This window comes from Nicotiana tomentosiformis, chromosome 11, assembly GCF_000390325.3.
Source record: "Nicotiana tomentosiformis chromosome 11, ASM39032v3, whole genome shotgun sequence".
Lineage (NCBI taxonomy): Eukaryota > Viridiplantae > Streptophyta > Magnoliopsida > Solanales > Solanaceae > Nicotiana > Nicotiana tomentosiformis.
The window spans coordinates 1,183,207-1,195,890 of record NC_090822.1 but is presented as its reverse complement, the minus strand read 5'-3'; positions in this window follow the sequence as shown (position 1 = coordinate 1,195,890).

The window sequence follows — 12,684 nt, the reverse complement described above, 5'->3', positions numbered from 1 at the left end:
CAGATCTCTGTAGCTGAGGACAGTCTGGGCCAACTCTGCACTGCTTCAATCTTCTTTGGATCCACCTGGATCCCCTCACTCGATACTATATGACCCAAGAATTCCACTGAGTCTAGCCAAAACTCACACTTTGAAAATTTTGCATATAACTTCTTTTCTCTCAAGGTCTGAAGTGCAGTCCTCAGGTGCTGCTCATAATCCTCCCGACTCCGGGAGTATACCAGAATGTCGTTAATAAACACAATGACGAATGAGTCAAGATAGGGCCGGAACACACTGTGCATCAAGTGCATAAAAGCTGCTGGGGCATTGGTCAGCCCAAAAGACATCACAAAAATCTCATAGTGATCATATCTGGTCCTGAAAGTAGTCTTCGGGATATCCGGTTCCCGAATCTTCAACTGATGATATCCTGAACGTAAGTCAATCTTGGAAAACACTCTGGCACCCTGTAACTGATCAAATAAGTCATCAATACGAGGCAATGGATACCTGTTCTTCACTGTGACTATGTTCAACTGGCGGTAATCAATACACATCCGCATAGAACCATCCTTCTTCTTCACAAATAAGACAGGAGCACCCCAAGGTGACACACTGGGCTGAATGAAACCCTTATCAAGCAATTCCTGTAATTGCTCCTTCAACTCCTTCAACTCAGGAGGAGCCATATGATATGGAGGAATAGAGATGGGATGAGTGCCTGGTAACAAGTCAATGCCAAAATCAATATCTCTGTCGGGTGGCATACCCGGAAGATCAGCTGGAAACACATCTGGAAAGTCCCTCACTACTGGAACTAACTCAACTGTAGGGGTATCAATACAGACATCTCTCACATAAGCTAGATACGCGTCACACCCCTTCTCAACCATTCGTTGAGCTTTAAGAAAAGAAATAACTCTGCTGGGAGTATACTCTAAGGTACCTCTCCACTCTAATCGCGGTAAACCTGGCATAGCCAGCGTCACGGTCTTAGCGTGACAACATAATGGGGCGACAATCAATCCATGCCCAAAATAATACCAAAGTCCACCATGCTGAGCAATAATAAATCAGTTCTTGTCTCAAAACCACTAAGAGCAATCAAACATGACCGATACACGCGGTCCACAATAAGAGAATCTCCCACAGGAGTAGACACATAAATAGGGGAACTCAAAGAATCCCGAGATACGCCCAAATACAGGGCAAAATAAGAGGACACATAGGAATATGTAGAGCCTGGGTCAAATAATACCGACGCATCTCTATGACAGACTGAAACAATACCTCTAATGATAGAATGAGAAGCAACTACCTCTGTACGAGCAGGAAGGGCATAATATCTGGCCTGACCTCCCCCTCTAGGGCGACCTCTACTTCCCCGACCTCCACCTCGGGCTGGCTGAGCAGGTGGGGTGGCAGTTGGTGCTGTAATCATAGCCTGAGGACCCGGTGGATCACGTTATGGCTGAGAAGTCTGTGGAGGTACACCCCTCCTAAATCTGGGGCAATCCCTCACCATATGGCGAGTGTCGCCACACTCAAAACAAGCTTTGGGAGGGTGTGACTGATGTGACTGGCTCGGGCCAAGTCTGCTGGACTAGCTGCTAGGAACACCCCATGCAGGAGGCACACTAGATACTGGCGATGCATAATAAGGCTCTTGGGGTCTAGAAGGAGCTGGAACACCACTGGAGGCTGGAAGAGCTGAATGAACGGGGCTACTCACATAACCCCTACCATGGCGAGCTGTTGGGACACGAGCTCCAGAATAATAACCAGTCTCTCGAGACCTCTTGGCCTCCCTCTCCTCTCTATCCCAGACAAACATGCCCTCAAATCTCCTGGCAATACTCATAATCTGCTGATAAGAAATATCCATCTCCAACTCCCTGGCCATACTACTCCGGATGCTGGGATGGAGTCCCTCAATAAGCTGTCGAACTCTCTCTCGAACTGTGGCAACTAAGGCCGGTGCATGTCGAGCCAAATCACTGAAGCAGATTGCATACTCTGACACAGTCATACCACCCTGGCGCAGCTGCTCAAACTCCGTGTGCCATGAGTCCCTGAGGCTCGAAGGGACATACTCTCTAAAAAAACAGTAAACGACTGATCGGGTCGAGGGAAACAGAAAAAGGTACGAGGGAAACAGTAAACAGGGGATCGAGGCTATTACTCTCAAAACGACTGATCGGGTCGTTACACATATAAACGAGGGTTTCATCTCATTTTTCATTTTTTGACCTGGAGAGCTCGGTTTGGGCGATTTTTCGTGAATTGTTCAAGAAATTCACTAGGTAAGTGATTCTAACTTGGATTTGGTTAATATATATGAATATATCATTGTTTTCATCATTCAATTAGCATTTTGAGACGGAAATTTGAGAAAAATTATAGAAACTTCATAAACTAAAATTTTAGGATTCGAAGGGCAATCCGATGTCAGAATTCAATAATTTTTATATGGTTGAACTCGTATCAGAACGGGTGTTCGGATTTCATAATTTTTTGTCGGGTTCCAAAAAGTGGGTCCCACATTGAATTTTTGGTTGACTTTTCCAAAAATGACTTAAATTAAGTCTCTTTCGAATTGTGAATAATTTCTAAAGCTAAAATTGAATTATTGGTAAATAATTTGCTAGGTTTGATTGGTTTGGAGAATAATTCGAAAGGAAAAGTTGTGGTCCAGTGATCATTTGAAATTGTGGAACAAGGTAAGTGTCGTGGTTAACCTTGACTTGAGGGAATAGAACCCTTGAATTATTTGTTAAGTGAATTTCATGTGTAATGTCATGGGCTGTTTTCCATTATCGATCCATGACCCCTTGGACGTGCCTCATGGTGACCTGATAAGCCTCCCAATGCCTAGCGCCATGGTCGACCTCGTAGTCTCGGCAGCGCCAAGTGACAAGCGTGCATGTGCCTTTGTCGCCCCACTGATAATCCTTGCCAGCGCACAGCAGCTGGCGAATGCCAACAGTGCCGCGGGCACAAACAATACCACGTTCACAGACCATCATGTTGCCAATAGCGACGCACAAAAGATAGTGCCGCGCGTGCAGATCTGATGCCAAGCGCCCAGCCGTAAGCAGATCCAAATAGTGTCGCGCGCGCTGACAACAATGCGCGCGCAAGCCCTGAAGCTCAAGACAAAGTTGTTGCCATCAGACTTGCTTCTACCTTGTAGAAGACTAAGTCCTTCTCATTGTAATTATAGAGTAGTTTTACTTCATTTTATTTCAGTGTGCTTCTACAACTTTCATAGGTCAACTCATGTAACTTTGGTTTATTTTTTTTAAGCATTATTAAGGGGGAGCAAAGCATTCAAATATTCAAGCAAGCAAACATTTCTCTGTACTGGTGTTTCTCCCCCCCCCGACACCACATAGTATTTTGTAATAGCTTTCATCATCATCAATACAATTATCTTTAATCATCAATTGCTCATTTTAGTTCTCTCAGTTGCTCACGATATTGGTTTTCACGCACGACACTGACAATCTAGTCTAGCGTACGGAGGGGACCTCAGTTGGCAGAAAGCAACCGCACTAACATCAGTTGCTTAGCCTTATATCTTCCTTCCAAGAAACTTCAGGAAGGTGTCGCGTAACAGTTGGTATCGGAGCCTAGGCTCGACATTGGACGAGGGAAAACATTACCATTACCACCATTTTTTACCATGGTGAATTACGGGGATCGCATCACGACCCTAGAAGAGACGGTTGACGTATTGCGGCCCATCGTGGATACAATTCCTGATCTAAAAACCAACCTAGTGCAAAGGTTGGACGACTTGGACCGCAGAATGTGGCAGGCTGAAGTTGATATAGCAAACATCAGTCGCGACTCTGAGAAAGATTGGCAAACGGCAGTCGTAGAGGCAGTCGAAATTCATGAAAAATTTGAGGACCTCCAACAGGAGCGTGCCGAGGATTTAGCCTATCGGGATCTAGAGGCATACAGAATGACTGCCATGCAGCAAACCATAGACAACTTGATAGTCCAGCTTAATGTTGTCAATGCTTCCCTTTAAGGCCTGCTCAAAGGAGGTGAAAACCAAATTAGGGGTGCCATGAGCATTGCCCTTGTGCAACAAAAGCTGAAAATCCCGGAGCCAAAGCTATACAACGGAGATCGGGATGCTAAAGAAGTGAAAAAATTTGTCTTCGACATCAAACAGTACTTCGATGCCATAGGATAGTTGGAAGAAGCCAAAAAGGTAGCAACTGCTGCCATGTATCTTCAAGGCAATGCTAAACTCTGATGGCGAGTGAAATACAAAGCCATTAGGGCCGGTGAAGATACTCTCCAGACATGGGAAGAACTGAAGGCAATCATACGCCTGCAGTTCTTCGCCGAAAACATGGAATACAATGCACGGAGAAAGCTGCGTGAACTCCACCAGACCAGGTCAGTGCGGGATTACGTGCGGGAATTATCCGCACTCATGCTAAACATACGGGATATGGGGGACAAAGACAAACTATTCGCATTCATAGAAAGTTTGAAACATCATGCTCATATGGAGCTGCAAAGACAAAGGGTAGATACCCTGCCCAAGGCCATTCAAGCTGCAGAGTGCCTTGGGGATTATCATATGGAAACTCATAAGGATAGGCCTCAACCACCTATCCGTGCGGGATACAACGGGAGCCAGCCTAGCAACGATGGCCCTAATAGAAACGGAGGAGATCGAGGTGCATCCAAATCTAAGACTCCTTCCTCAAGCAGCAACAGTGATGCATCAGTCAACAACAATTCGGGGAGAAATCCCCCTTTAGAATGTCGTCATTGCGGCGGGGAACATTGGAACAATCAATGCCCACATACACAGATCAATACTCATCAGACTGTTGAAGATGGGCCAGACCATGATGACTCAGACAACACAGAGCAAATAGGTGCCTTCAATGCAATTGTTGGCTCCATCCTTGATACCTTAGCGGAAACCAGTGCTGGTAACCCTAAGAAGAACGCATGCCCAATCGCCAAGAAAGGGAAACAAGAGGAAGATGAGAGGCCTCCCACCACACCAAAGAGGGCCTTAATGTTCGTCGATATGAAAGTAAACGGCAGACCCATTCGGGCAATGATAGACATGGGTGCTGCCCACAACTACTTAGCCTTGACTCAGGTGGAGCGCCTTGGTCTAGATGTGCAAAAATGCAAGGGCCGTGTCAAGGCTATCAACTCACCATCCCAGTCAGTGAGTGGAATATCCAAAGAAGTGCCAATGAAGCTTAGCCCATATGAAGGAATATTCACCCTCCGTAGAGCAGTCATCGATGACTTCGAACTGATAGTGGGAATGGAACTCCTGAGGCAAACCAACACCATACCGGTACCATATACCGACATGCTCCTGATGATGGGAGATAACGGGGCCAAACCCCGCATCATAAAATGCATACCCATAAAGATGGCCGCTGAAAACATCTCGGCCATGCAATCAAAGAAGGGAGTCAAAAGACCTAAACCTATGGCTCCGGCTGCCCTCAACATCAAGAATCAAAAACCATATCATCGGCGTCAAACAACTCATGGCGCCCCTCAGTGTGTGAAGACTTGTCAAGCATTCCAAAAGGACAAGTCGGATCGCTCAGGACAAGCAAGACCCTTGGAGCCACTACCTGTCCCACAGAGACCTTAGGAAAGCATTTCCCTGAATTTCATCACATGATTACCCAAGGTTGGAGATCTCGCAACCATCTTGGTGGTAGTAGACCGGTTTCCAAGTATGCTACCTTCATAGCATCCCCGCAGAACATATCGGCAGAAGATACATCTCGACTCTTCTTCTCTCATATTGTCAAATATTGGGGCCTGCCAAAAGACATCATTAGTGAATGCGACTCCCGCTTCACTAGCAAATTTTGGACCCATCTCTTCAGGAGCCTCGAATCCAAATTGAGTCCTAACTCAAACTTCCATCAACAAGAAGATGGCCAGACAGAATGGTTCAATGACATGCTGGAGGAATATCTCTGCCACTTTGCAACCGAATCACAGAAGAATTGGGTGAAGCTGCTGGATGCTGCTCAGTTGTGTTTCAATTCACAAAAGTGCGCCCCTACAAACAAAAGCGCTTTTGAAATTGTTACCAGACAACAACCACTACTCTCACAGACTGTGAATGCACCAAACATGCCAATATTGCCTCAAGCTGTAAACTTTGGAGATAGTGCGGAGCTATCTTGTCAAGGCCCAAGAGAGGGCCACGAGGTATGCTGAACAAAACCTTCGCTTTGTCTAACATCAAGCAGGAGACAAAGTAATGGTAAGAATCCTGAAGAGGTACTTGTTTGCAGAGAGGAACCATGACCCTCGCCTATTACAAAGATACATCAGACCCTTGTCCATTGAAAGACGCATTGGAAAATCCACATATCAGCTGAATACACCAGCTTGGTGAAAAATCCATCCAGTCTTCCATGTCAGCCACCTCAGATCATTTCAGAAATACATGGAACAATATTCAGAAAACCACCTCACAAGACCGAGGGGAACATACCTCCCAGCCAACAAAAGCCTGACCAATCATCATCCTGCAGGTAAGGCTCCGAGGATGTCACCAACTCAGGTGGGGGAGAATGTCATGGGCTGCTTTCCATCATCGACCCATGACCACTTGGAAGCCCCATGGCGTCCTGGAAAGCCTTGTAACGCCTAGCACAATGGTCAGCCCCATGGTCTCGGCAGTGCCAAATAACAAGCGCGCATGTGCCTCTGTCTCCCCACCGATAATCCTTGCCAGCGCCCAGCAGCTGGGAATGCCAACAATGCAGCGAGCACAGACAATGCCGCGCACACAGACCATCATGTTGCCAATAGCATCGCACGCACAGACAGTGTCGTGCGCGCAGATCTGATGCCAAGCGCCAGCACCCAGCCGAAGGCATATCCAAATAGTGTTGTGTGCACCGATAGCAATGCGCGCGCTGGCCCTGATGCTCAAGACAAAGTTGCTGCCATCGGACTTGATTCTACCTTGTAGAAAACTAAGTCATTTTCATTGTAATTATAGAGTAGTTTTACTTTATTTTCTTTCAGTGTGCTTCTACAACTTTCATAGGTCAACTCTTCTAACTTTGGTTTTTTTTTAAGCATTATTAAGGGGGACCAAAGCATTCAAATATTCAAGCAAGCAAACATTTCTCTGTACTGGTGTCTCTCCCTCCCGACACCGCATAGCATTTTGTAATAGCTTTCATCATCATCAATACAATCATCTTTCATCATCAATTTCTCATTTCAGTTCTCTTAGTTGCTCACGATATTGATTTTTCCGTACGGCACTGACAATCTAGTCCAGCATACGGAGGGGACCCCAGTTGGCGGACAGCAACCGCACTGACATCGGTTGCTTAGCCTTACGTCGCCCTTCCAAGGAACTTCAGGAAGACACCGCATAACAATAATGACGTATAGGCAAGGTGACGAGTACCTATATATCGTCAAATTGATTGTTTGCATATTTTTCTAAAAATCATAAATTATTTTAAATTATGATTTGATTATTATATTAATTATTTCTCTCATATTCCTTGTCCAATATTATGTCCTGAATTCATGATATAATTGCTACATGCTTATTTGAATTATGTGTCTTAATTGCTACTTGACATTTAGTATATTAATTATTAAATTGCCTATTTTCTCCCTGATTTTCACAATTAGTTGTTACTTGTCATTACTTATTTCCTAAATAAATCATAATGATTGTATGTTTTGTTGCCTAATAATTGCTTATTACATGTGGTATTTATTGGAGTATTTTTACATTTAAGAGTTGTTTAATTATATTGTTGGAGCGGGTTGTACGCCGCAACATATTTGTTTTAAGTTTATATTGTTAGAGCGGGTTGCATGCCGCAACGGATTTATTTTAAGTTTATAATGTTGGAGAGGGTTGCATGCCGCAACGGAATTAAATTGAAAGATTATATTATTGGATCGGGTTGCACGCCGCGACGAATTTTATTCTAAGTTTATATTGTTGGAGCGGGTTGTACGTGTCATGTCCCAATCTCGGGGAGTGCGACTGGAGCTCAACCGAGTGGATCCGGTCGAGCAAGCCTGTTAGATACTTTCTACCCAACTCACCCATGATCAAGAGAAGACATGATTTCATTAATTAGACAGTAGGAAGATAATAAATACAATACTGAATTGTCTCATTGGTTACATCATTTTTAATTTTTAAGATACACACATTCTTATGATTCGAGTGGAACAAGAGATCAAAATATAACATAATCTATTTGACTTTTATAGCACCCATGTACAACCCACATAGTGTCCACGAAGCCTCTAAAAGATACAAAAGAGTTTTATGATAGTGCCGGCAATAAGGCCCCGGCTATACCTCAAAACATGATAATAATATGAATAAAAGATACAATACATGACCCCGGGATGAAGTGAGGCTCACCAAGTCTGTTGGGAAGATGATGTACCATTATCGCTGATCAACACTGCCTACTATGGAACCACCTGTATCTATTTAAAGATGCAGTGCCCCCGGCAAAAGGGACGTTAGTACTGTCGAATAGTACTAGTATGTAAAACTAAACATCATCTCAATAGAATGAATAATAATACAAAGGGGAAACAATCATGAGTTTAATATGAGCTTCAAACAAGACTAAAACATCAAGAAAGGATCACATAAGTTCTCAAGTCAATTTTCATGTTATTAGGTTGGGTGATCTTTAGTACCGATATACCATAATTCATAATACCACCGTATTCTTACATGGAGTCCGATCATGACCCGACCGGCTAGGTCGTCTCATTTGAGACATCAACCATAACCACAATTTCAATTATCATTTCCATCACAATCACCGCCATGTGTGCAGCATGGCGTCCGATCACGGCCCGATCGGCTAGGCCGTCTCACCCGAGACATCACCTTTTCAATCAATCATCTCACTTCATACTTCTTTCACATCTTTTCAATTCATTGGCACGAGTGGCCTCAATTAGAAATTCATTCTTGGCACTTGGCCGTATTTCATAATTCCAGTTTTCCCTCTCCACATTCAAACATCATTATCATCATCAACAACAATAAGGCCTACCATTTAAGGCATTAGTACACATATGAGCAACTTGGGAATCCTAAGCACATAGAGGCTTTTCATACCATTTGGCATAACAACCTTTATTCGATCTTGACATAAAGTCTTAACATTTCTAACACACATTTCACATTTTGAACACATCCTCAAATGGCAAGATGACATGATGAAGCATTTAGAATAAATATTGAGCATACATCCTTCAACACAAACACATTAAGAATAGACAATTCTGTAATGATCAATTTGGGACTTATACCAATTACATGAACACCATGGGGTTTGATTCTAAGAAGAGGGGGGTTTAGCCAACATACCTCAATTGAGCTTCCTTAAACTTTTAAAACATTCTGAAATTCTTAGCAACTTCAATCTATTTTAGAAATATAACAAATTGAACCAAAATTAGGAAGATGGCCATGATTCTAACTCATTTGAGCACATTATCAAACACTAGGTGTGCATTAATATTTTTAAGGCCCTTTTAGGAAAGATTCTATCATTCCTCAACCCATTCTATACTATTTATTTTTTAGCTCACAACCTTCCCACATACTTCAAGAATACATGCATGCAAGATAACAACCCCCGCACCAAATAATTGTCTTTCTAATTGTGATGACCCAAAATATTATTTTTAAATTTAATAAGTAATTATATGTTCTAAGACTTCAAAAAGTATCATTTATCATTCCTCAACTTACGTGCGCAGTCCGTACAATTTTTCGAAAAGTTTTTATGTGAAAAATGGATTAAAATGGGAAATAGAGCTTTAAAATTCAAGTGAGTTGACCTTAGTCAACATTTTTAGCAAACGAACCCGGATCGGTATTTTGACAGTTTCGATAACTCCGTATCATGATTTGGGGCTTGGGCGTATGCCCGGAATTTAATTTGGAGGTCCCTAGCTCAAGTTATGACCATTTAACGGAACTAGCAATTTAAAGGCTAAATGTTCCAAGTTTGACCATGGGGCTGACTTTTTGATATCGGAGCCGGAATACGATTCTGAAAATTTGAACAGCTCTGTTATGTCATTTATGACTTGTGTGCCAAATTTGAAGTCATTCCGGATTCATTTAATATGTTTTGGCACGAGATTTGCAAATTGAGAGTTTAAAACTCAAAGTTCGAATCGGGGTGTGAATTGTAATTTCAGTGTTGTTTGACGTTATTTTAGACCCCGAGTCAGTTCGTATTATGTTACGGGACTTGTTGGTATATTCGAGCGGGGTCTCGAGTACTCCGAGAGTGAAACGGATCGAAATCGGAACAAGAATTGGACTTAAGCAAAATCTGAAATTTTGAGTTCTGGTGTAATCGCACCTGCGGAATTTTGACCGCAGGTGCGATTACGTAGAAGCGAGACATCCATCGCAGATGCGGTCTTCGCAGCTGCGGCCCTTTTGCGCAGAAGCGGACGTCGCAGGTGCAACATTTTGTCCGCAGGTGCGGAAACTCGCCTGACAGCCCTACTTCACAAATGCGAGCTTTGTCTCGCAAATGCGAGCCCGCAGGTGGGAAAATATAGCCCGCAGATGCGAAAATGCGGGGTAAAATACATAAAATCGGGTCTTAGCCATTTTTACTCATTTTTTAGTTTTAAGTCTCGGATTTGGGCGATTTCAAGAGGGATTTTCACGACTTTGAACTGGGTAAGTGTTCTTTATCATATAGTGATTGTATTTCACAAATCCATGTCTATATTCATCATTTATTTCGGATTTAGATGGAAGAAATTGAAATTTTTGTAAAACTTTTCAAAAATAAAAAATTAAGATTTGAAGGTCCATTTGATATCGGAATTGGACAAATTTGGTATGGTTGAACTCGTATCGGAACAGGTATTCGGATTTTGTGAGTTTTTCTGGGATTTGAGACGTGGGTCCCACTGCCGAATATTTTAATGAATTTCGAATTTTTATCCGAAAAAATTATAAATTCATATGGAATTAATTCCTATGATTAGTATTGAATATATTGAATTGTTTGTGAATAGATTTGAAGCTTTCGGAGGCAAATTTAAAAGGAAAAGTTCTGGTTGAATAATTGATTGAAATTTGCAAAGCGAGGTAAGTGTCGGGGTTAACCTTGACTTGAGGAAATATAACCCTTAAATTATTTGTTATATGAATTGCATGTGAACGACGTATAGGCGAGGTGACGAGTATCTATACGTCGTCAAATTAATTGTTTGCCTACTTACTTGAAAAATCATAAATTATTTTTAATCATAAATTAAATATTATAATAATTGTTTCTCTCTTATTCTTTGTCAAATATTAATTCTTGAATTCCTGCATTAATTGTTACATGTTATTTGAATTATGTGCCTTAATTGTTATTTGATATTTAGCATATTAAATATTAAACTGCCTATTTGCTCCCTGATTTCCATAATAAATTGCTATTTGTCATTGTTTGCTTCATAATTAAATCATAATTATTGTATGCTTGTTATCTTATGGTTTTATATTAATTGTTACGTTTATTGGGGAATTTCTTCTATAAGAATTGATTGGTAAATGAATATGTTGGAGGAGCGGGTTGCACGCCGCAATAGGATTGATTATAATGAATATATTGGAGGATCGGGTTGCACGCCGCAACAGACTTATTAAAAGTCAATATTGGAGGATCGGGTTGCACGCCGCAACAGACTTATTAAAAAATCCATATTGGAGGATCGGGTTGCACGCCGCAACAGACTTATTAAAAGTCAATATTGGAGGATCGGGTTGCACGCCGCAACAGACTTATTAAAAAGTCCATATTGGAGGATCGGGTTGCACGCCGAAAAAGACTTATTAAAAGTCAATATTGGAGGATCGGGTTGCACGCCGCAACAGACTTATTAAAAAATCCATATTGGAGGATCGGGTTGCACGCCGCAACAGACTTATTAAAAGTCAATATTGGAGGATCGGGTTGTACGCCGCAACAGACTTGATTAAAATGAATATATTGTGAGAGCGGGTTGCACGCTGCAACTGAATTGATGGAAATGATAATTGGTTATGACTGCTGAGTTAGCTTCGATTATTATAAATGAGTTACTTGATTTATTTTTATTATTGTTGTTGTTTCTAATACTGCGTACAGGTAATGTAAGTGACCCGCCTTAGCCTCGTCACTACTTCGTCGAGGTTAGGCTCAGCACTTACCAGTATATGGGGTCGATTGTACTGAAACTACACTCTGCACTTCTTGTGCAGATTTTGGAGTTGGTCCCAGCGGTGTACAATAGTTTTGCTCGGATTTCAGTTATTCAGAGAAGACTTGAGGTATAACTGCATGACGTCCGCAGTTCTGAAGTCCCCGTCTATTTTACTTTGGCTGTGTGTTTATTTCCAGACAACTTTATTTTATTCAGACCTTTATTTGTATTTATTCTAGAAGCTCGTGCACTTGTGACACCAATTCTGGGATGGTATTTAGACACCGTTGCTTGATGGATTATTTCACTATATTTCAAACTTTTCTTCCGCATTTGTTTTCTTGTTATTAATACATTTCAAAATTATTTTAAAATGGATAATATTATTCTAATATTGGCTTGCCTAGCAAGTGAAATGTTAGGCGCCATCATGGTCCGAAGGTGAAAATTTCGGGT